The sequence below is a fragment of the Stomoxys calcitrans genome, chromosome 1, assembly GCF_963082655.1.
Source record: "Stomoxys calcitrans chromosome 1, idStoCalc2.1, whole genome shotgun sequence".
Classification (NCBI taxonomy): Eukaryota; Metazoa; Arthropoda; class Insecta; order Diptera; family Muscidae; genus Stomoxys; species Stomoxys calcitrans.
The window spans coordinates 195,844,108-195,868,305 of NC_081552.1; the positions used below are offsets into that span (position 1 = coordinate 195,844,108).

Consider the following 24,198-nt stretch of genomic DNA (forward strand, 5'->3'; position numbering starts at 1 on the left):
CCAGTAAAATTTTAATCTTACACATACACGCGCACACACACACACACACACACACACTTATTATCGCATACAAATAGTTTATATGCAAAATTTCCGTTGCCCACAGCATTTAACTGTCAGTCAACTGTGAATAACCAATGCAATGTCCCCAGGCTGTCGTACACAGAAAATTTATATAAAAAATCAGTTTCAATCACGTAATTAATAGAACCAATTAATTTTTTAATTGAAACTGCTTCAATCACAAAAATGATTATATCAATCACTGTTTTTGAAAACGTTATTGAAAATCTTTTCAATAAAAAAAATTGCATATTCAATTAAGAATATGATTGACAATTTTGATTAATTTTTTTAATGATCCAATTAAATAAATGATTGAAATTTTCAATTACTTTTTTAATTGATGATTGAAATTTTTGAAAATTCCAATTAATTTCTATATTTGGTACACAGACGTTTACCTCCTAGAAGATAAGCTTGAGGTGCGTTATTTGGGCAAAAGTCCGTGGGCACTCGTATAAAAAACTCTCCCGTGAGGGTTCTCCAAAAAATGTCGGGTCTTGGTTAGAGATGCCCTATAGATTTGTTGTTGTTGTCGCTGCAATGTGTTGTGCGACAGCTATTGGCCGAAGAAAGACTCCGTTGGGTTAATCCGGCAGGTAGAACCGACTGCCATGGTATTGTCATAGATTTGTCGAAATGTGGGACATATGGGTCTTTGAAATCTCCTTCGCTTTATATTGTACAAAATAGCCTGAAGTTACTTAAATATCACATTTGAAAAATGTTTAAGATTCGATTAAAAAATGATCGAATCAATAAATTTTTTAATTAAAAACAAGTAAAAGCGTGCTAAGTTCGGCCGGGCCGAATCTTATATACCCTCCACCATGGATCGCATTTGTCGAGTTCTATGCGCGGCATCTCTTTTCTGGCAACCAAAGAATACTGAATAACAACTGTTATGCTATTGGATCAATATCAAGTTATAGTCCGATTCGGACCATAAATGAATGCTGAATATTGTAGAAGTCATTGTGTAATATTTCAGTTCATTCGGATAAGATTTGCACCTCGTAGGGGCTCAAGAAGCTAAATCGGGAGATCGTTTTATATGCGAGCTGTATCAAGCTATTGATCGATTCAGGCCATATTAGACATGTATGTTGAAGGTCACGAGAGAAGCCAATGTATAAAATTTCAGCCAAATCGGATGAGAATTACGCCCTCTAGAGGCTCAAGAATTTAAGATCTCAGATCGGCTTATATGGCAGCTATATCAGGTTATGTACCGATTTGCGCCATACCTAGCACAGTTATTGGAAGTCATAACAAAACACCTCATGCAAAATTTCAGCCAAATCGGATGAGAATTGCGCTCTCTAGAGGCTCAAGAAGTCAAGACCCCAGATCGGTTTATATGGAAGCTATATCAGGTTATGTACTTATTTGTGCCATACCTAGCACAGTTATTGAAAGTCATAACAAAACACCTCATGCAAAATTGCAGCCAAATCGGATGAGAATTGCGCCCTCTAGAGGCCAGGAATTCAAAAACACCTCATGTAAATTTTCAGCCAAATCGGATGTGAATTGTGCTCTCTAGAGGCTCAAGAAGTCAAGACACAAGATCGGTTTATATGGCAGCTATATCAAAACATGGACCGATTTGGCCCATTTACAATATAATCCCTAAATATAAAAATCAATTTGTGGTTGTTTGTAGGTTTGTTTGTAAATCTGTGTGTTCCTGATAGACACCGACCTGATAGACTCGGCTAAACCGATTTTCTTGAAATTTTCACTGATGGTGCATAATGATCTCGTGGTGAAAATAGGGTACTACATTTTTTGATATCTGAAGGGGGAGCGGACCTTCCCCCTTATCCTAATTTTCAAAAACGCCAGATCTCGAAGATGGATGGTGCAATTTAAGCGAAATTTTGTGTGCTCTCGTAACGTACAAACAAAAATTTGGTATTCAAGTTTCGTATGGGGTACCTAGGGGGGACGCCCCACCCCAAAACCTACCTAATATATATAAACAGCAATCACGACAATATGGGACTCAAATGAAAGGTATTTCAAACTAGAAAACGTATCTGATATCCTATTGTCGGACCAAGTGTTTGGGGAACCACCTTAACCCTCAAAACCCCCCTTAATCGGACATCTTTACCGACCATGGCAATATGGGACTCATATGAAAGGTATTTGCGAATAAAATACGAATCTGATATCCAAATTTGAGACAAAATTTGTGGGGGTCCACCCCTGTGCCAAAACACCCACCAAACAGGACTTATTCACTGACCATGGCAATATGGGGCTCTAATAAAAGGTATTTGAGTTAAGAATACGAATCTGATTTGGGGGGCCGTCCATCCCCGAGAACATCCCCCAAAGAAGACAAATTTATTTGACAAATTTGGAAGTAAAGCACAAATCTGATATCAATGTTCGGGAAGAGTGTCTATTTGGCCACCCCACCCCCATAACACCACCCAAATAGGACGTATTTCCTGACAATTGCAATATGAGGCTGAAATATGAGGTAATTTACAGTAGAACACGAATCTGATATACATTTTCAAAGCCAAGTCACTGAGTGGCCGCCCCATCCCCCAAAACACTCCGCAAACCGGTCATGTTTGCCGACTATGGAAAAATGGAGCTCGACTGAAGGGTATTTGGGAGTCGACCATGAATCTGACATCAAAATTTGGAACCAACTGTTTAGGGGACGTTCCACCACCATAACAACCTCCGAGTAGGACGTATTTGCTTACCAAGACAATTTTGGTCTTTAAGACAGTGGAGCTCGATAGTTATAGTTTTTAGGGCCCTTACCCCAAACCGAACATATTTTCTGGCTTTTTCAATAACGGGTTTAAGTGAATGGTATTTGAGATTAGAAAACGAATTTGATAGCCAATTTTGAGGCCAATGGCAATATAGGGTTCAAATATATGAGAATAGAGCACGTTGCTGATATATTTTCAGAGCTTCGTGTTTGGGGGACCACCCAACTCCCCAAAACACCCCTTAATCGGGCATATTTACCGACCATGTATGACTTAAATAAAAAGAATTGGGGGGTAGAGCAAGAATTGATACCCTTTTTCGGAACCAATTTTCTGGGGGTCTACCCCTTTCCCAAAATACCCCACAAACTGCAATTTTTTACTGACCATCGCAATATGGGGCTCAAATAAAGGTATGCGGGAGTAGAATACGAATTTAATATCCAAATGTAGGACCATGTATTTTAGGCATCACCTCTTAAATTTTTAATTGAAATTTTTTTGCGATTTTTTTTTCGGTGTATATTTTCTTTTCTTCAATCAGCACAAGCTAAGATCAGCCATTGAGGTGGAAATTGATTTTATGAAATTTCCTTCACATATTTTCTTCATTTTTTTAATTTGCTTATATTGTCATTGCACATTATTCTCCATGAAGTAAGCAATTAAAGATTAAATATGGACAAAAGGGAATATTTTATACCTTACGGGTAAAAATGCCAATTTAACCCCAATCGTTGGTTAAGGAACAGCTGGTAGACTTTTCTTCATATTAATGAATGCTGTTCGAATGAAGTTTAAGCTTTAAGGATAAGGAATATGATTTTTATAGTCGAGGTTATAGGGTCAGGAGGACACCGTAGCGCAGAGGTAAGCATGTCCGCCTATAACGCTGAACGCCTGGGTTCGAATCCTAGTTGTGTGAGAAGTTTGCCCCCGTTTCTTAGTGGAATGTTCATAGGCAAAATTAGCATAGGTTATAGGGTCATACATTTTTACATTTGTGACGACCTAAGAAATGTCCAATCATTCGAAGACATATCGTCCTTTACGGGCATAAAAGAAAATACTTTGCCGTATAAAACTGATAATCATGGTCATAATGAAAACGTCTTGTAAGTCACATCAATATGAACCAGAACAAGTAAAATTGTGCAACAAGGCCGAATCTTGGAAACCCGACACCATGGATTACAAAGGGTGATTTTTTAGCTATTATCTTTTTGGCAACAGTGGTTTAGTTCATCGCGCGCTTCTTCCATTTTATGGTCAGTTTAATTGACCCACTGAAGCGGCTATTCGGGCCATAGTGACTAAATTTCGCACCAAATTTACTTACGTAGACTGCGAACTGAAGCAAATATTGCAGCTGTGTCGGCCAGTGTTAATGATGACCATCAATTCGTCGCCGTTCGTAGCAATTGGGCCTCTCTTACTCAATAACGTGGAAAATTTTGCGGTAGGATTACGGTGTGAAGCCTTTCAAAATACAGCTGGTGCAAGAATTGAAGCCGAACGTCCTACCGCAAAGCAGAATTTTTGGTGAATGGGCTCTTGGAAAGTAGTCCGAAGATCCACTTTTTTTATCGAAAAATTGTGTTCAGCTGCGAAGCTCAAGAGCTTCCAATGCATCCAGAAAAAGTCACAGTTTGGTGTGGTTTATGGGCTAGTGGCATCATTGGGCCGTACTTCTTCAACGATGATGCGTAAAATTTAAACTTCTTGGTGCCATAGAAGACTAATCAGGAGATCGGTTTAAAAAGGAGCTATATCAGCCAATAGACCGATTTGGCCCATACTTACCATGCATGTTGGAAATTATAACAGAGCACTAGGTACAAATTTCCGTAACAGAGCACTAGGTACAAATTTCCAGTACCGTGTGGACTGAGTCCTTAGATACTGGATAAATCATGTGCTAAGGCACCGGTGAACAATCTATGGATTCCATGACAAAAGTATAAGGGAGAAAGTGACACAGGCCACGCCGGAGGAGGGCATTTTATCGCCACTCTTATTACGGATGCTGGCTGAGGAGGGATTTGAAACCGTCTAACCGGCGATATTATAGTATTTCTTAAGGACAAGGATCCAAATCAGCTGTGCAGAAGGTTAGGTTGAAAAGAGGGTGCGGGTGCCATTATAAACATACACCTAAGCCAGTAATCGGCTTGTTGTGCGCTCCAAAAAGAAATCTTTCATAAGTAACCTCAAAAAATAAAATCTAAGTTAGGAATACCGTGCTACTTACAAAATACTTAATTGCTTTCCATGCCACGCCTGTATGTTGGTTCATGTCTGGTATTTTGTCCCCTCCTAAGTGCCGGTATCTGTTTGACACGAAAGCCAGGCAATGACATAGCAAATGCCCTACACATGCTATAACTTGCCGCACCGATTTTGCATAAGTGAGCTCGTAGTCCTTTGTGTCCCTTTTATGTTAATGAAAGCTTTACTGAGCTCCTTCTTATTTCCTTTCAGTAATAGCATCGTCTACTCACGACCTAGATCTCCCCATAGGATTTTTGCCGTCCTACCAACCATTTCGCTGTTCCACAAGTTTATCGACGGCATTCCTTCGGCCTTCACTGCCAAATCGTCTGCTTTCTCATTCCCAGTTACTCGGTTATGGCCAGGCATCCAAACGATGCGGATCGTGCCATCCTCAGAGAGGCCGTTAATTTCCTTTTAACATACCAAGACTGTTCGTGATTTTACTGTCCTGATTGTTATTGCCCTGTTCCATAAAGATGTTCATACTCGACATCCTCGCGTTAACACCACACAATCTCACGCATTCCGTGATCGCCAGGATCTCTGCCTGCTGGACCATTTTATGGTCAGGCAATCTAAAACAGATCTCATCGCCGGATTCTCAATGTAGACCACCAGGCCAACTCTTTCCTCTAGCTTTGAACTATCCGTTCAACGTTATCATCCAGATGGCAATACTAGGGTTCCGTCAATCCAAGACTGTGACCCTGGCAGCAGTGCCTCGTACTCAAGGGGCAAGGATCTGAATCAGCTTTGCAGAAAGGCCGAAGGTGTTTTGTTGATGGCAAACGACTGGGCCGGACCTAAGGGTCTGAATGTTAGCCCCGAGAAAACTGAAATCTGCCTGTTTAGAGGAAGACGAAGGTCGGCCAATTGGACCCACCACGTTTCCTCAATACAACGATTTCAATATCTGACAAGGTCGAATACATAGAAGTGATCTTGGACAGGAAACTTAATTGGAAGTGTTACATACAGGAACGCACTGAGAAGGCTCCCAGATGTTTTGCACTGTGTAGGCGGGTCTTAAGCTCAAAATGGGTCCTGAGGATAGTCCACGGGCTCTACAGAAGCGTAATGAGACCCATACTTATTTACGCCTCATGTAATTTTGGTGCACTGGGATAGAAAAAACAGTGCAACGTAAGAATAATACAACAGCTTGTCTTGGCAATGCGATGAGCACCACTCCCACTAGGACACTGAAGACTAGATATCTAAGACATACAGAGTAGGCTTGAGCAGCCACTGCGGCTATGAGACTTGAGGCGATGGTAGAATGGAAAGAGGATAGGATCAGGTCTTACCACCGCGTTATAACTAAGGCGACGATAGGCATTCCATCCAGTTTTCCTATCGTCGCCTCGATTATACCACGATGGTGTGATCTGCTCTTATCCACTATCCATTCTCCCATAGCCTCTTGTTTCGTAGCCGCCGGTTTCCGAACGGATACCTGTGACGACACTTAAGGTCGAGTGCGAGCCACAGCTGCCAATGGCACAGACTTAGATTGACGGAAATCTGGTATTAACATCATGAAGTTCATGCTATACAGATGGATCAAAGCAATAGGGCAGAGTGGGCCTGGCGGTCTACATTGATCTGTTTCCGAGTGCCTTACCAAAATACGGTGCTGCAGGGGGACAACCGGGTGTCACGGAATGCGGGAGGTGTTGTGTGCAAGATGGGCTATATCGGACTATATCTTGATATAGTCCCCATATAGACCGATCTCTCGATTTAAGGTCTTAGCCCCATTAAAGCCACATTTGTTGTGCGATTTTGCTGAAATTTGGGAAGGCAAGTTGTGTTTGTGAAAAATAAAGAAATAGTAAAAACGGACGACCTTCCAAGCATTGACGACCCATGCAAACGAAAAAAGGACCATGATTTGTGGATTTGCAACTACATTGTCCGCACTCTCTATAGCGAAGTCACAGTAAACGCTCTGGCGAAGGTATTGGAGAAGTCCAGAGCAGATATCACCGCCTTACTGGAAGTGCGATGGACTGGGAATGGCGTCACTAAACACCAAACGGTGACGAACTATACCATAGCTGTAATAACACGAGGCATGAATTTGGCTGTGGATTCGTGGTTAGTCGGATACTGAAACACCTTGTCTCCAGCTTTACTCCGGTGGATGAGAAGCTAGCCACAATCCGCATAAAAGCCAAATTCTTTAGCACACCAAGGATATTTTCTACGAGCGCCTAGAGAGAGATATTAAATCGCTCGCTGCCCCGCCTATGATATTGAAATCGTTCTGGGATGCAAAGATAGGAAAGGAAGGCATCTTTGGTCCAACAGTCGGAAAACTTAGCCTCCACGAGATAACATCCGATAATAGTTTGAGGCTGATAGATTTCGCCGCGGCAATAAACATGGTAGCAAACATGGTTATTAGCACCAGAATTTTACATCGAAGGATTCACACGGCCATATGGCTGTCACCCGATGGAAGATGGAAGGCATTCATCCAGCACGTTAGATATAGGTCCGATACGTGGAGCGAATATAGGTTCGGATCATTACCTTGTTGCAGCAAAGGTTCGCACCCGTTTGAGCATGGCGAGGAAAGTACGATCTGACACTGCACGGATGCTGGACATTGAAAAGCTGCAAACACAACAGATGGCAGCGGCATACTCCACTCGACTGACCCAACAGCTTGATGAAAGCACTTTTTGTTCCGATTATATCATGGCGCAGTGGCAAACTATTGCCCACACCATGGAAAATTCCACGAAATCCGTACTTGGGTACCGGAAACCTTCCCCAAGAAACACAGGGTACGAGTAAGAGTATCGATATGCAACTGAAGCCAAGAATGCGGCATATACAGTATTGGAAGAAAAGGAGAGAGGCGAAACGTGTATTCCGCAGAAAGAAAAAGGAAATGGAAAGACGTGAATGTGAGCGAATGTACAGAATGAAGTCCAGAAATTCTACCATAGAATTAAACAACAAACTGATGGCTTTGATGCAGCCACATCCTCCTGCAGAGACAAAGAAGAAAATCTGGTAACTGACACAGATAGCCTCCTGGGGATATGGAAATAACAACCGCTAGTGTACGATTTTGGCGGCGAAGAGGATGCCGCAGAACTAATCCCTGATGATGGTATAGAATGTCTAGACTGAATGAGGTCCAAGTAGCAGTCACCCGACTGAAAAACAACAAGACAGCAAGAGCCGAAGGTTTACCCGCTGAACTATTTAAAACCGTAGGCGATAGGCTGATATCGTATGCATCAGCTTGTCTCCACAATCTGGCTAGAAGAACGCATACCCGATGATTGGAACCTCAACCTACTATATCCCGTACACAAGAAAGAAGGCAAGACGGAATATGCCAACTACAGAGGAATAAGTCTTCTCCCCAACGCATACAAGAAACTCTCGAGCGTACTGTGCGAAAGATTAAAACCTAAAGTCAACGAAATAATTGTTGTTGTAACCACATTTTCATAAGGAGGTGGCGATCCTCGTCAAGCTTCTGTTGGTAAGCAAGCTCGTTCCGGTACAAAGGATCCATCGCCACGGCAACAGGTTGGCCATTGGTTATTTAAAGGCACCAATAACTCGCCTTGTCATATCGAGCAACGTAGGCACTCAGTATTTGTGCAGGAGCCGGTGCCACCCGATCTCTCACTGAGACTCTGCGCTCGATACCGCTGATTGTCCGCCACTGCCGTTGCAGCTACTCCGTATGGAGCATTCCGCAACCTGTAGACGCGCCCGGTAGCTCGCAGCTTAGCTTCGCGTGACAGGAATGAACACCACACAGATCGGACCTCAATGTTTTAGCATGTGTGGTGCTCACAGCTATCCCGTGGCGGGAACGAAAGAATTGGGTCCTATCAGCGTGGCTTCAGACCTGGTAAAACCACATAGACCAGATATATACACTGCAGCAAATCCTGAAAAATAACAAAGCCGCCTTCGATACTCCTTTATGTTCAAAGGTATTTCAAGCCATGTCTGAGTTCGGTATCTCTGCAAAATTTATAAGACTCTGCAGTATGACACTTGCTGATACACGTTCCTCAGTAAGAATAGGAAAGAATCTCTCGGAGCCATTTAATACCAAACGAGGTTTCAGACAAGGAGACAGCCTATCGTGTGATCTCTTTAATATCCTGCTGGAGAAGATTATACGAAATGCAGATGTGAATAGATATGGCACTCTAATCACAAGAGAACACAAGCTACTCGCCTATGCTGATCACATGGACATCATAGGTCGGTCACCGGAAGTAGTAACTGCAGCCTTTGAAAGATTCGAAAGAGAGTCAGTGAAAATGGGTCGGGCAGTAAATGGAGATAAGACGAAATGGATGATTTCAACTCCTCAAAAGCCTTACACAACCGAGCAGATAAAGAAAATGGAGAAAGTTGAGAACCACAACTTTGAGATAGGCAGTAACTGTATAACCTCGGCACCGCCGTAACCAAAACGAATGACACCAGTTTTGAGATAAAGCGAAGAATAATACTGGCAAACAGATGCTACTTTGGCCTGAGCAAGCAGTTTAGGAACAAGGCCACCTCTCGACAGACGAAGACTACACTTTACAAGACACTGATACTACACGTGTTGTTATATGGTTCTGAGGCATGGGTACTTGTGAAAGCAGACGAGGGAGTGTTTGGAGTGTTTGAGAGAAAAATTCTTCGTTAATGGAGAATATTGGCGGCGTATGAACCACGAGCTGTATGAGCTGTATGACGAAGATAGCATAGTTACACGCATTAATATACAACGGCAGCGTTGGCTAGGTCACCTTGTCAGAATGGATGAAGAAGCTTCAGCAAAGAAGCCTTTTGAAGGCAAACACACGGGAAGACCAAAAGCACACGCAAACCGGGAAGATCAAAAGCCCGATGGAACGATCAAGTGGTGGGAGACACCTCGAAACTTGTTGTCAGAGATTTTAGAATAAGCGTAAAACACGAGGCAGTGTTTGGAGTGTTTGAAAGAAAGATTCTTCGTAAAAAATATGGACCAGTTTGCGTTAATGGAGAATATAGGCGACGTATGAACCACGAGCTGTATGACGAGGTCAGCATAATTACACGCATCAAAATACAACAGCTGCGTTGGTTAGGTCATGTTGTCAGAATGGATGAAGAAGCTCCAGCAAAGAAGACTTTTAAAGGCAAACACGGTGGTACACGCAAACCGGGACGACCAAAAGCCCGGTGGGAAGATGGTGGGAGACACTTGGAAACTTGGTGTCCGAGATTTTAGAATGAGCGCTCTGCTAATGGAACTTTAATTGGCTGTCAGAGCCAATTAAGTAAAATAAGGTACAACAACTATTACATGATGCAGGGAACTAAAAGAAGAACTACTTGAAATGATATATCCTTAAATCCTTTCTTATTACACGATTTGCTTTCCACTCGCCACTCAGTTTTTCATGAAATAAAATTTCTATTTTCTTCCTTACTCATAGGTATGATTGATTGTTGTCATTTATTTTTAATTTAACCACAATCATACATTAATGACGAGCGCCAACCACAACATGGACGTTGAATGGGAAAGTTTAAATAATTTTCTTCATTTGAATTGCAAGTCAGCTGAAACCTCCATCTACTTGCCACAAAGCCATAATTGGTGAGGAGGAGGCTTTTTTGTTTCGTTTCGTTTTTGTTTTTCGCTACTTATCCAAGTACTGCCACTGTAATTTCCACACTTTTCTTTGATTTATCTGGGCATTATTAAGTATCATTGTTATTGTTGTTATTATTTACTTATTTTTATGGTATTCATTATTTTCCCCCACTTGTTTGCTTGCTTATTTCTTTTTTTTTTTTTTTTTGTCTCCATTTGAGCACATATCTTTAAAAAAAAAGAAAATATAAAACAATTTTTGAATTAAACAGTTCAAAGCGTCTGTCATTGAGATTTAATTTCAAGAGTGCTTTCATCATCTCCTCATCAACGAGTGCACAGCAACAGCATTACGAGTATAATAAAAACCAACAAAAAAAGGAATATTACAGATCAAATCGCAAGTGGTAAATGAGGCAAATCTTGCACAGTGGAACAACAGAAGAAGATAAGATGTACAATTTAATTAGAAAACACCCAAATTCAACACGGACATTGAGTGGTCTAATATATATGTCACTATTCAATTTGTAGAACAAAATCCTTGTCTTTTTTGCTGATATATTCAATTATTAACCGATCTGAATCATATTAAGGTCGGATATCATGAGGCTCAGAAAAACTCACTGTTACAAATTTCAGCGGGCTATAAATAAAGCTCGGTCTATAAGGCAGCTATATCTAAATATAGTCCTATTTGAACCATATTAAGGTCGGGTATCAGGTGGCTAAAAATATCTCACTTTTTCAAATTTTAGCGCAATCGGTTAAAAAATAAAGCTTTTATGGGTTTTACGCCCTTTATCGGCAGATCGGTCTATATGACAGCAGTATCTAAATATAGCCCTATCTGAACCATATTTGGGTCGGATGTTGGGAGGCTTTAAACTGTGCGCTATTCCAAATTTCAGCCAAATCGGACAAAAAATTAAGCTTTTATGGGCTTCAGTCCCCTTATCGACAGATCGGTCTGTATGGCAGCTATATCTAAATATAAGCCGATCTGAACCATATTTAGGTCAGATGTCGGGAGGCTTAAAATAACTCACTATTCCAAATTTCAGCAAAATCGGGTAATAAATACAGCACTTATGGTCCTCAGACCCTTTATCGGGAGATCGGTCTATATGGTAGCTATATCTAAATATAGACCGATCTGAACCATATTTGGGTCAATTATCGGGAAGCCTTAAACTACTCACTGTTTCAAATTTCAGCAAAATCGGTTAAAAAATAAAGCTTTTTTGGGCTTCAGACCCTTTATCGGGAGATCATTCTATATGGCAGCTATATCTAAATATAGTCCGATCTGAACCATATTTAGGTCAGATGTCAGGAGGCTTAAAATAACCAACTGCTTTAAATTTCAGAGAAATCGGGTAATAAATATAAAGCTTTTATGGGCTTCTGACCCTTTATCGGGAGATCGGTCTATATGGCAGCTATATCTAAATATGGACGATCTAATCCATAATTTAGTCAGATATCGGCAGGCTTAAAATAACCCACTGTTGCAAATTTCAGGGAAATCGGGTAATAAATAAATCTTATATAGGCCTTAGACCCTAAACCGGCAGATCGGTATATATGGCAGCCAAATTTGGGTCAGTTAACGGGAAGCCTTAAACTACTCACTGTTTCAAATTTCAGCGAAATCGGATAAAAAATAAACCATTTATGGGCATTAGACCCTTTATCGGCAGATCGGTCTATATAGCGGCTATGTCCAAATATGGTCCGATTTGCCCCGTTCAAGAACTTTTCCAGCGCGCATCAAAAATATGTATCTGTGCCAAATTTCAGCTCAATATCTCAATTTTTGAAGGCTGTAGAGTGATTACAACAGACGAACGGATAGACAGACAGACACACGGACATCGTTAAATCGTCTTAGAATTTTACGACGATCCGAAATATATATACTTTTTAGGGTCGGAAATTGATATTTAGATATGTTACAAACGGAATGACTAAATGACTATACCCCCTATCCTATGGTGGTGGGTATAAAAACCTTAAAAATTAAGTGTTTTAAAAAGACTTACCTTAAGACGAATTTTGTAGATATTTTCCACATCAAGTTGAGAAATCTCTGTAAATATAAATATAAAAAAATTAATGAGCATGAGCAATGATTTCTAGGGAAATCGAACTCTAAGACCATTACGTTATTAAAGCAAAATGACATTAAAGATGTTGTCAATTCAAACATTGCAAATTTTGCCCATGAAAATTCCACTAAGGAACAGGAGCAAACTTCTCACCTATCAATGAGTGCAGTCCGATTCAAGTTTAAGATCAATGGTAAGGGACCTCCTTTTTATAGCCGAGTCCGAACGGAGTGCCGCAGTGCGACACCTCTTTGGAGAGAAGTTTTACATGGCATATTACCTCACAAATGTTACCAGCATTAGGAGGGGAAAGCCACCGCTGAAAATTTTTTCTGATGGTCTCGCCAGGATTCGAACCCAGGCGTTCAGCGTCATATGCGGACCTGCTAACCTCTGCGCTACATTGGCCTCCTGCTCCTCCTTCAAATATAGACTCAACTTATTTCAAAATTTGCAAATTTACCCATGCCCATTCCATTAGAGAACAGGGTATACTTTCCTTTTATCTATGACTAGCCGAACAGGGGCCCGCTCCGCTGTGCCTTTTTTAGCTCTGTAATATGTTTTTAGGTCGGGGACACTTGGCCCTGAATGTGAATATCGAGTTCGTGCCACTGTAGCCTATGTCCGCCTGACGCTGAACGCCTGCGTTCGAATCCTGGCGAGAACATCGAAAAAATTTAAAGCGTTGGTTTTCCCCTCTTAAAACTGGCGACATTTGCGAGGTACCAAGCCATACATGGTCATGTACAAGGAGGTGTCGCACTGCGGCACGCCGATCGGACTTGGCTATGAAAATGGTCCCTCATCATTGAGTTTAAACTTGAATCGGAAAGCACTCATTGATGTGTGAGAAGTTTGCCCCTGCTCTGTTCCTGGGCAAGATTTTACTCTACTCCCAAATGCCTTGTTTTTAAATCCTATATTACCGTATTGGTAAATATTTCTGGTTTAGGGTGTATTTCGGGGGCGGGCCACCCACACACTTGGCCCTTAAAGTAAATATAAGCTTTGTGCTCTTCTTTCAAATACATTTTATATGAGCCCCATATTGGTATGATCGGTAAATAAGTTCTGTTTGGGGGTGGGGTGAACCCCCGAAAACGATTATCTATTTCGTATCCTACTCCCAACAAATAGCTTTTATATAGTATGTCACATATTTTCATGGTCGGTGAATGGGTAATAAAATTATCCTTTCCCCTGTAAAAGGGTAATAAAACTGCGCTTTCTCAGGGGAAAGGGTAATAAACCTGACCTTTTCCAGGGCAAAGTGTAATAAACCCTAACCTTTTGCTGTGGAATAGGTAATAAAACTACCCTTTCACAGGGGAAAGGGTATTAAAACTACCCTCTCTCAGGGGAAAGGGTGAATAAACTACCCTTTCCCAGGAGAAAGAGCAATAAAACTAGTTTTTCCCAGGGGAAAGGGTAATAAAACTAACCTGTTTCAGGCGAAAGGGTAATAAAACTACTCTTTACTACGGGAAAGGGTAATAAAAATACCCTTTCCCAGTAAGGTGTAAAAAAACTACCCTTTGCCACCCTTTGACAGGAAAGGGGTAGTAAAACTACTCCCAGGGGAAAGGGTATATAAAATACCAATTTCCAAGGGAAAGGGTAATAAAACTACCCTTTCCCAGGGTAGAGGGTACAAAAATTACCCTTTCCCAGGGTGATTTTGAATTAGTGTTTCCCAAACATCCGATTGCGGAACAAATTTAGGGGAAACTAACTTCTCACAATATCAATTGAGTAATGCCCGTTTAAGCTCAATGATAAGGGGACCTTCTGTTTTATGCCGAGTCCGAACGGCGTGTCACTGAAAAGTGACACCTCTTGGTTGAGAAGTTGTACATGGCTGCAATACTCACAAATGTCGCCAGCATTTGATGAGGGGATTACCACCGGTGAGAAATGTTTTATGGTGTTCTCGCCGACAGGCTTTGAACTCAGGCGTTTGAGCACGATATGCGGGCATGCTAAGTTCCCATGGTAAAGGGTAAAAAAACTACCCTTTCCCAGGAGAAAGGGCAATAAAACTAATTTTTCCCAAGGGAAAGGGTAATAAAACTAACCTGTTTCAGGGGAAAGGGTAATAAAACTACTCTTTACTAGGGGAAAGGGTAATAAAAATACCCTTTCCCAGTGAGGTGTAAAAAAACTACCCTTTGCCACCCTTTGACAGGGGAAGGGGTAGTAAAACTACCATTCCCAAGGGAAAGGGTAATAACACTGCCCTTTCCCAGGTGAAAAGGTAAATAAAATACCAATTTCCAAGGGAAAGGGTAATAAAACTACCCTTTGCCAGGGTAAAGGGTACAAAAATTACCCTTTCCCAGGGTGATTTTGATTTAGTGTTTCCCAAACATCCGATTGCGGAACAAATTAAGGGGAAACTAACTTCTCACAATATCAATTGAGTAATGCCCGTTTAAGCTCATTGATAAGAGGACCTTCTGTTTTATGCCGAGTCCGAACGGCGTGTCACTGAAAAGTGACACCTCTTGGTTGAGAAGTTGTACATGGCTGCAATACTCACAAATGTCGCCAGCATTTGATGAGGGGATTACCACCGGTGAGAAATGTTTTATGGTGTTCTCGCCGACAGGCTTTGAACCCAGGCGTTTGGGCACGATAGCGGGCATGCTAAGTTCCCATGGTAAAGGGTTAAAAAACTACCCTTTGCCAGGGGAAGGGATTGTAAAACTACCCTTTCCCAAAGGAAAGTGTAATAAAACTTTAATGCCCCAGCGGGAAGCGGTAATAAATAAGCGGGAAAAATATAAGTGGAACGGTAATCTAAGTACTCGGCACGAAGGACAGGCAAAAAAAATTACCCTCGCCGAAGGACAAGTCAAAAATAACTCAGCCCGAAGGGACGGGATAATCAAAAACCTTTCACAAATATGGTAAAGGGGTACATTCCAACGGGAACTGGGAATAAATTTACGCTTATCGAAGGGAGAAGGTGATAAAATTACCATTCCAAAGGAAAAAGGTAGTAAAATTACTCTTGCCAAAGCCTTGCCAAAGGGAGACTATAATAAAATTACCCATCTCAAAGGATAATAAAAATACCCGCCCAAAAGGAAATGGTAATTAAATTACCCGACCTCTCACAAAGGAAAGCGAAACTACCATTCCTAAGGAGGAAGGGTAATAAAATTGCCCGTCTCAAATGACAAGGGTAATAAAACTGCCCTTCCCAAATGGGAAGGGTAATAGAATAACCCTTCCCAAGGGTAAAAAACTACCTTTTACAAATGGTAAAATATTACCAACCCTTATGAAAAAGTGTAATAATCCTACCCTCCCCAAGGGAAATCCTCCCCTTTCCCAGGGTGTCGAGGGCTATGCGCCTTTTGAATTCAGAAATGTGTTATCCAGAGATTTCATGGTTGCATAGCCTTCATTGTCAGAGATACTGCAGGCGTTGACAAAATTCTACCATAAGTTCATAAAAATGAAGCAACGCACGGATGGATCAGATCAACCACAAATGTTCATAAATCAACCAAATATTTGAATATGTGCATAGCTGTTCATTTTATGACAACATATAATCCATAGTTGTATTTATACCCACCACCATAGGATGGGGGTATACAAATCTAGTCATTCCGTTTGTAACACCTCGAAGTATTCGTCTAAGACCCCATAAAGTAAATATGTTCTCTCAGGACGTCTCGACGTTCTGAGTCGATCTAGCCATGCGCGCCCGTCCATCCGTCCGTCAGTCGAAATTACGATAGCGGCAAAAGGCGTAAAGCAAGCCACTTGAAATTTTGCACTGATACTTAATATTGATGTAGATCGTGGGGCCATATCGGTTCAGATTTAGATATATTGTACCTCCCATATAAGCCGATCTCCCGATTTGAATCCTTGAGCCCCTGGAAGCCTCAATTTTCGTTCGATTTGGCTGAAAGTTTGCATGTGGTGTTTTGTTATAACTTTCAATAACTGTGCCAAGTTCGGTCCAAATCGGTCTATAACCTTATATAACTCACATATAAACCGATCTCCCGATTTGACTTCTTGAGCCCCTGGAAGCCGCAATTTTTGTCCGACTTGGCTCAAATTTTGCATGGGGTGTTTTGTTGCGACTTCCAACAACTGTGCCTAGTACCGTACGAATCAGTCAATAACCCCATGTAAACCGGTCTCTCGATCATTCTTGTTCGGTTCCAGAAGCTTTCGCTTTTGCTGGTTTGACAGAAGTTTGGTATGTAGAATAAACGCATGCCCTTCAACTAAATTTATTTTGTTTGAATTTTTACCAGAATCCATGGTGGTGGGTTTCCAAGATTCGGCCTGGCCGAACTTAGCATGCTTTTGCTTCTTTTAAGATTGAAGTTAGTTTTTCTTAGTTGCTGAGAATTGGACCACCCCTGAATGTGCTATTCCAAAACGCCTTACTATATTACACTACAGTCGCCCATATACATGCAATATTTTGAGATTCATTTAAACTTAAGGTTGGTTTGTATACAAATTTTGTAGGGTGATGTTTACAACGGTCGGTGCATAAAATCAACAATGCGCGTTCACAAAATTCCCCCCTCATGTTGACAATACTGATGCGTAATTATGCAAGGTCTATTTTTATCAGTGGACCTACACTGATTGTATGGCTCCGAAGCATGGGTACTTGCGAAAACAGATGAAGTGGTACTTGGAGTGCTTGAGAGAAAAATCCTTCGTAAAATATATGGGCCAGTTGGCGTTAATGGAGAATATAGGCATTGTATGAACCACTAGCTATGTGACGACGATAGCATAATTAAGCGCATCCAAATACAACGGTTGCATTGGCTAGGTCATGTTGTCAGAATGGAGGAAAAAGCTCCGCCAAAGTAGTCTTTTGAAGGCGACCATAGTAGAATACGGCACGGAATAGCTGTGAGCACCACACAGGCTGAAGCATTGAATCCGATCTGAATGGTGTTCATTGTTGGCACTTAGAAGAAGCTTAGCTGTGAGCTACCGGGCGCGTCTACAGGTTGCGTATTGTGAAATGCTCCATACGGAGTAGCTGTAACAGCAGTCCGGACAATCAGAGGTATCGAGCGGAGAGTCTCAGCGAGTGGCCGGGCAGCATCGACTCTTGCACAAATACTGAGTGTTTATGATGCTCGGTATGACAAGGTGAGTTATTGGCGCCTTTAAAAATCAATGGCCACTCTGTTCCCGCCGCGATCGCTCCTTTGGACCGCAACGTGATTGTTCACCTACAGGAGCTTGACGAGCATCACTACCTCAACATGCAATGTGGCTACAACAACAACTAAAACTCTGTTGGACTAACAAAGTGGAGGGTGTCAGAGAATGGAGAAAAAACGCAGAAGATCGAGGAGCGTGGACTTCTATTATTCGCTCGGCTAGAGGAATAAATTATCTGTAATGGCGAAAGGGGGCCATCAAACCCAAAGGATTCTTAATTTAGACAAAATTTTCTCAAACATGCGCGATGAACTCATACCAATAACAAACTCTTTCGGAATGTTAGGATAGGCTGAATGGGTTGCTTACCAAAGGTGAGTTCATTCGGAGGTCAGTTTGGTCCATTGTGGTACCCTAGATAGAGAAAGGGAAGAAAAAAGATAATGTGAGACCTCGTACTAGAGGTTATACACGAGTAAAACAAAAAGACAGAAGGTGTGGAGAAATCCGAGCGGGAGGTGAAGAACCGCCCTTCCCTACACAAGCACAGACTCACCTACGCCGGAGCCCCCGTCAGAACCATCCTGTTCCCTCAACAAACCTCAGGGGAGATACCAGAGGTACGTTCGCAAGTTCAGCCAGATCACAGAAGAAACGGCTCCCAGAAAGGAGAGTCTACGTCTCTGCAGACCTGGACAGGCACTCATGCCCAGGAACCCATGTCAGCGTCACATCGTTGACCCGGACATTATCCAGGGATTCCAAACAGTCCGCCACGCATCTCGACCTCTGCATCTTCGACCCCAAGGTCTTGAGCGCCGAATTACTGTCCCCGTAAATTCTGAGTGTCGGGGGCGGTAAGCTCCTTGCAAGAATTTCTCTTGCGGCTACTGCAACGGCAAAGACCTCAGCCTGAAAGACCGTACACTCCGTCCGGCAGTCTCAGAGACATACTGATATTGAGTGCATCAGAGTAGATCCCCAATCCAGTCCCTAACTCCATCTTGGAGCCATCTGTGTAGATCGTGGTCTCATCTTGTCAAGTACACTATCCGCCCTCCATTTGTCCCTCTCAGGAAGTCGAATCGCAAATGCCCTCACTCCAGTCGGCACTGGTGCCAGTTAGTCGGAGATCCTACTCAGACTACCCTCCGTATCCATAACACCCAGAATCGAACTGTGGCCGCAACCATCCTTCTTCAGCATGCCCAGAGAGCTAAGCGCGACCCTGGCGGCACAGTTCCAAATATAGGCCCCAATGGGCTGCATATCTAGCATCGCCAGGCTTGCCTGCGGTGCGGATCTCAGCGATCCTCAGTGATCCCGACGCAGGCCCGTCTCTGGCCCTTCTCGAAATCCTTCGCATTCGTCCTCTTCCCTACGGCATCCCACCATACCAGTGCTCCATAGGCCAGTAGGACAGGTCTCACGATGGGTGTATACATCCAATAAATCATCTTGGAAGTCACCCCACACTTCCTACCGAACATCCTCCTGCAAGAGCAAAAAGCGCACAGTGCCTTACGGCTTCTTTCCTCGGTGTTCCTCTTCCAGGACAGTATCGAATCGAGGACTATGTCTAGGTACTACGCCTCCTTCGACAGCCGCAGGGTGACCAAGGACGGGAGTCTGAACTCCGGTATCTTATATCTACGCGTAAAGAGTACCAGCTCCGTCTTCCCTGGGTTGGTACTCAGCCCATTTACAGTAGCCCATCGCGACAACCTCCTCAGTGACCCTTCCATGATCTCTCTGATCGTCTACAGAAACTTGCCTCGGACCAGCAGCACGACGTCGTCCGCATAAGCGATAATCCTCGTGCCGTCCCCACTGAGATCCATCAGGATTTCATTAATCACGACACTCGGGGCATTCCTGTGGTCACCCACCTTCTGACCACACAATCTCCTGCCATAAAGCATATTATTCGTCCATTGAGAGATTAAGGGCTCAATTCCCGTGCGGTCCAGTGCGGCGACTATCGCCCCCTCAATATCCATGAAGGCCGCCATCCTTCTATCGGAGAGACGTCTCGACCTCCTGTACCAACTCGTGAAGGACAATCTCCACCGACCTGCCTTTGAGGTATGCGTGTTGTGCCCCACTGAAGTTCCCGGCATCATTCCCCCTCTCACCTTCAGGTCAATCAGTCGTCCCAGTGTTTTCAGCAAAAACGATGACAGACTTAAAAGTCAATAATCCTTCGTCGTACTGCGGTTTATTCTTCCCGCCTTGGGAATAAAGACCACCTTGACTTCCCTCCATGCCCTCGGCATGTAGGATCATGCCAGGCTCGCCCTGAAGATCTGCTGAAGCCATGGCGGGGTGACTCCAAGGGACTCCTGCAGCAGTGCCGGGATAATTCCGTCAGGACCGGCCGTCTAAAATGGCCGGAAAGTGCGGATCGCCCAAGCTATCTTCTCCTCGTCAACGATGTCCCTGATGAGGTCATCCGTTAAGGCCACGCGTGTAGGTATTACGATGTCCTGATTGCCGACCAGGAGTTTCACCGCCTCCTGCCCAGTGTAAGTCCCGTCCTTCCTCCTCAGGGAGCTAGGCGTGATGGGATCCTTCGAGCACTTTGCGCAACCTATATTCCTTACTTGTGCATTCCAATTCCCCACAAAATTTCGCCCAGGAACTCCTCTTCGCCTTCCTCGCCTCCTTCTTGAACTTGCCAAGGGCGTCACGATACTCGTCCCAGCCCCAGCCGCATTCTGCCTCTTGGCCTTGTTAAAAAGCCTTCTGCTATCCTCCTTTAGCGCCTTCAGTTCCGGTGACCACCATGACTGGCAGGTTTTGCGAGACGGTACTCTTCCGGGAAATGCCTTCAAAAAGGCCTTGTTCAGGAATCTCGTGGCAAGATCAACTCTTTCGGAAAAACTTGTGGAAATTTCCTGGAAAATATTTATCCGCAAGTATAACTATTTGTGGATACAAATGATTTCTCTCTAGACATTGCAGCCTAGAGCCGTAGGATGTATATCTCAGATACATCAGAGAAGATTTGGATCATACTTGGCATGAGCTTAGGAAGTTATTTTAGAAAACAAATTTAATCAAAGGATATATAAAAACTTCTGACTTCTTTAGGAAATATGGTATTGTTCAAATTAAAATTGACTGTCAACACTGCTACACAATGTCCGAACACTGTGCGCTAGCTTCAAAGCTTTTTTGCTTTTGGTGATTTAAGGCACAACGAGTGTGATGTGGTTTCATTGTTGGCACTGCTGTCACTGTTTTGTCTTGGTGTTGCTGGCATGGTAGCTGATGCTGACGACGCATCGTAAATGTAGCTTGACGGACGGACTAATGCTTGGCTAGCTGCATGGCTGGCTGACTGGTTGGCTGGTTAGCTGGCTGGCTTGCTGTCTGCATTGTTGAAATGCTTCCATCTCTCTGTTTTTGGTCCGATTCAGTGTTGGCTATGGTCTGCAGTCTCTAACTGCGGCTAAAGTCACACTGTGACGACTTCAAATATTTGATGATTGCCAGCGTATGAGTGTTTTTCAGTTTTTTTTTCACTTTTTGTTATTAAATATTATTGCTATTATCGTTATAGTAAAATCTCATCTTGTTTCAGGCATTGTAATTTTTATGGCCCTGCTGTGGCACATAACTTCGTTGTCTCATTGCTGCAGGCAGATAGAGGGAGCTCCATTCAAAGTACGCACTTTTTAAAAAGCCATTAAACAAAAAAAAAACGAACATTGTTCAGTGGTTTTGTGGTGTGATTGAAAGATGAAACTTGGTGTGTGGCAAAGTAGACAGACACCTGAATCACCTGCTGGAAGGGCTCTCCTTATTAAATGAAGTTGCCTTGGTTTTAGTTTTCTCGTGGCTTGTTGATTGAAGAAGGATGGGTTTATTGGAGAACAATTATTGCAGTAGTTCACATTTTAATACCCTCCGCCATAAGATGAGGGTATACTAACACATCGAAATATTGATCTGAGAACCAACAAAGTTTATATATATTCATGATCGTCCTGACCTATCAAATCGAAATAGCCATGTCCGTCCGTCTGTCTGTCTGTCGAAAGCATGCTTACTTTCGAAGGCATAAAGCTAGGCGCTTGAAATTTTGCACAAATACTTCCTATTAGCGTAGGTCAATGGGCCATATCGGTCCATCTTTCGATATAGCTGCCATATAAACCGATCTTGGGTCTTGACTTCTTCAGCCACTAGAGGGCGCAATTCTTATCCGATTTGGCTAAAATTTTGCATGAAGTGTTTTGAGTATGAGTATGATGAGTATGGTTGAAATAGGTCCATAACCTGATATAGCTGTCATATAAACCGATCTCGGGTCGTTACTTCTTGAGCCTCTAGATGACGCATTTCTTATCAACATTTCTAAGCGAAATTTTGTACGAGTTGTTTTGTAATGACTTCCAACAACTATGCCAAATGTGGTTGAAATGTTTATAACCTAATATTGCTCCCGTATAAACCGATCTCCCGATTGTACTTCTTGACCCTCTAGAGGGGGCAAATCTTATCCGATTTGGCTGAAATTTTGTATTCATTGAGTGACTTGGGGTATGTTGGAACTTGGGAAAATTCAAGCTTATCTAGGTATTCCTTTTACATCCATTAAACGTAGTGAGCTGAAATGTGCCACGGGTTCACTTGTACAACGATAAAAAGGTGGGTTGGGACTTCGGATGATAACCTACTATCATCCGGAAAACTTAACGAAATTACTTTAAAATAAGTAAGAGCGTGCTAAGTTCGGCTGAGACGAATCTTATAAACCATGGATCGCATTTTTCGATATCTCTTTTTAGGCAAACAAAGAGTAATGGATAAGACTTGTTATGCTATTGGAGATATATCAAGTTATAGTCCGAATCGGACGATAAGTGAACTGAATGTTGAAGACCATAGCAGAACTCATTGTGTAATATTTCAGCCCATTCGGATAAGAAATGCGCCCTCTAGCGGCTCAAGAAGCAAAATCGGAAGATGGGTTTATATGGGAGTCGTATCAATCTATAGATCGATTCAGACCATATTGAACACGTATATTGAAAGTCATGGGAGAAGCCGTGGTACAAAATTTCTGCCAAGTCGGATGAGAATTGCGCCCACCGGAGGCCCAAGTAGTAAAGATCTAAGATCGGTTAATATGGCAGCTGTATCAGGTTATGTACCGATTTGCGCCATATTAAGCACAGTTGTAGAAAGTCTTAACAAAACACCTCGTGCAAAATTTCAGTCAAATCGGATGATAATTGCGCCCTCTAGCGGCTCAAGAAGTCAAGATCCCAGATCAGTTTATATGGCAGCTATACGAGGTTGTAGATCGATTTCGACAATACTTCGCACATGATAATTGCGCCCTCTAGCGGCTCAAGAAGTCAAGGACCAAGATCGGTTTATATGGCAGCTATACCAGGTTGTAGACCGATTTCGACAATACTTCGCACAGTTGTTGGAAGCGATACCAACACACCACGTGCAGTCAAATCGGATGATAATTGCGCCCTCTAGAGGCTTAAGAAGTCAAGACCCAAGATCGTTTTATATCACAGCTATATCAAAACATGGACCTATTTGGCCCATTTACAATTCCAACCGACCTGCACCTATAAAAAGTATTTGTGCAAAATTTCAAGCGGCTAGCTTACTCCTTAGAAAGTTTGCATGCTTTCGACAGACGGACAGACGGATGGACGTGGCTAGTTCGACTTAAAATGTCATGATGATCATGAATATATATTTACTTCATGGGGTCGTAGATGCATATTTTGAGGTGTTACAAACAGAATGACGAAATTAGTATACCTCCATCCTATGATGGGGGGTATAACAAGTACAAGTGTGTTAAGTTCGGCGGGGCCGAATCTTGGGAGCCCACCACTATGGAAAGTTTATACAAAACTAATTTAGTTGAAGGGCATAATTTTTATCTACTTACCAAACTTTCGTTAAACCAGCAAAAATTAAGGCTTCTAAGAACCTAACCAGGATAATCGAGAGACCGAGAATTTATATGGGAGCTATATCAGGTTATAGACTGATTTGGACCCTACTTGGCATAAATGCTGAAAGTCGTAACACAACATCTAAAATTTCAACCACATCGGACAAACATTGCGGCTTATAAGGACACAAGATGTCAACTCGAGAGATCGGTTTATATGGGAGCTATATCAGGTTATACACCGATTTAGACCGCCTTTTGCACAGTTATTTAAAAACA

At 42.5% G+C, this 24,198-nt stretch overlaps 1 long non-coding RNA gene across 1 annotated transcript in view; it reads right to left on the reverse strand.

Annotated features, from left to right (window-relative positions):
* Positions 1-24,198, reverse strand: part of LOC131994220 (uncharacterized) — a 162,212-nt gene that overhangs the window by 109,804 nt on the left and 28,210 nt on the right. Inside the window, exon 2 of the long non-coding RNA XR_009396547.1 lies at positions 12,753-12,799. This is a non-coding gene — a long non-coding RNA (uncharacterized LOC131994220). The remainder of the gene's footprint in view (positions 1-12,752; positions 12,800-24,198) is intronic.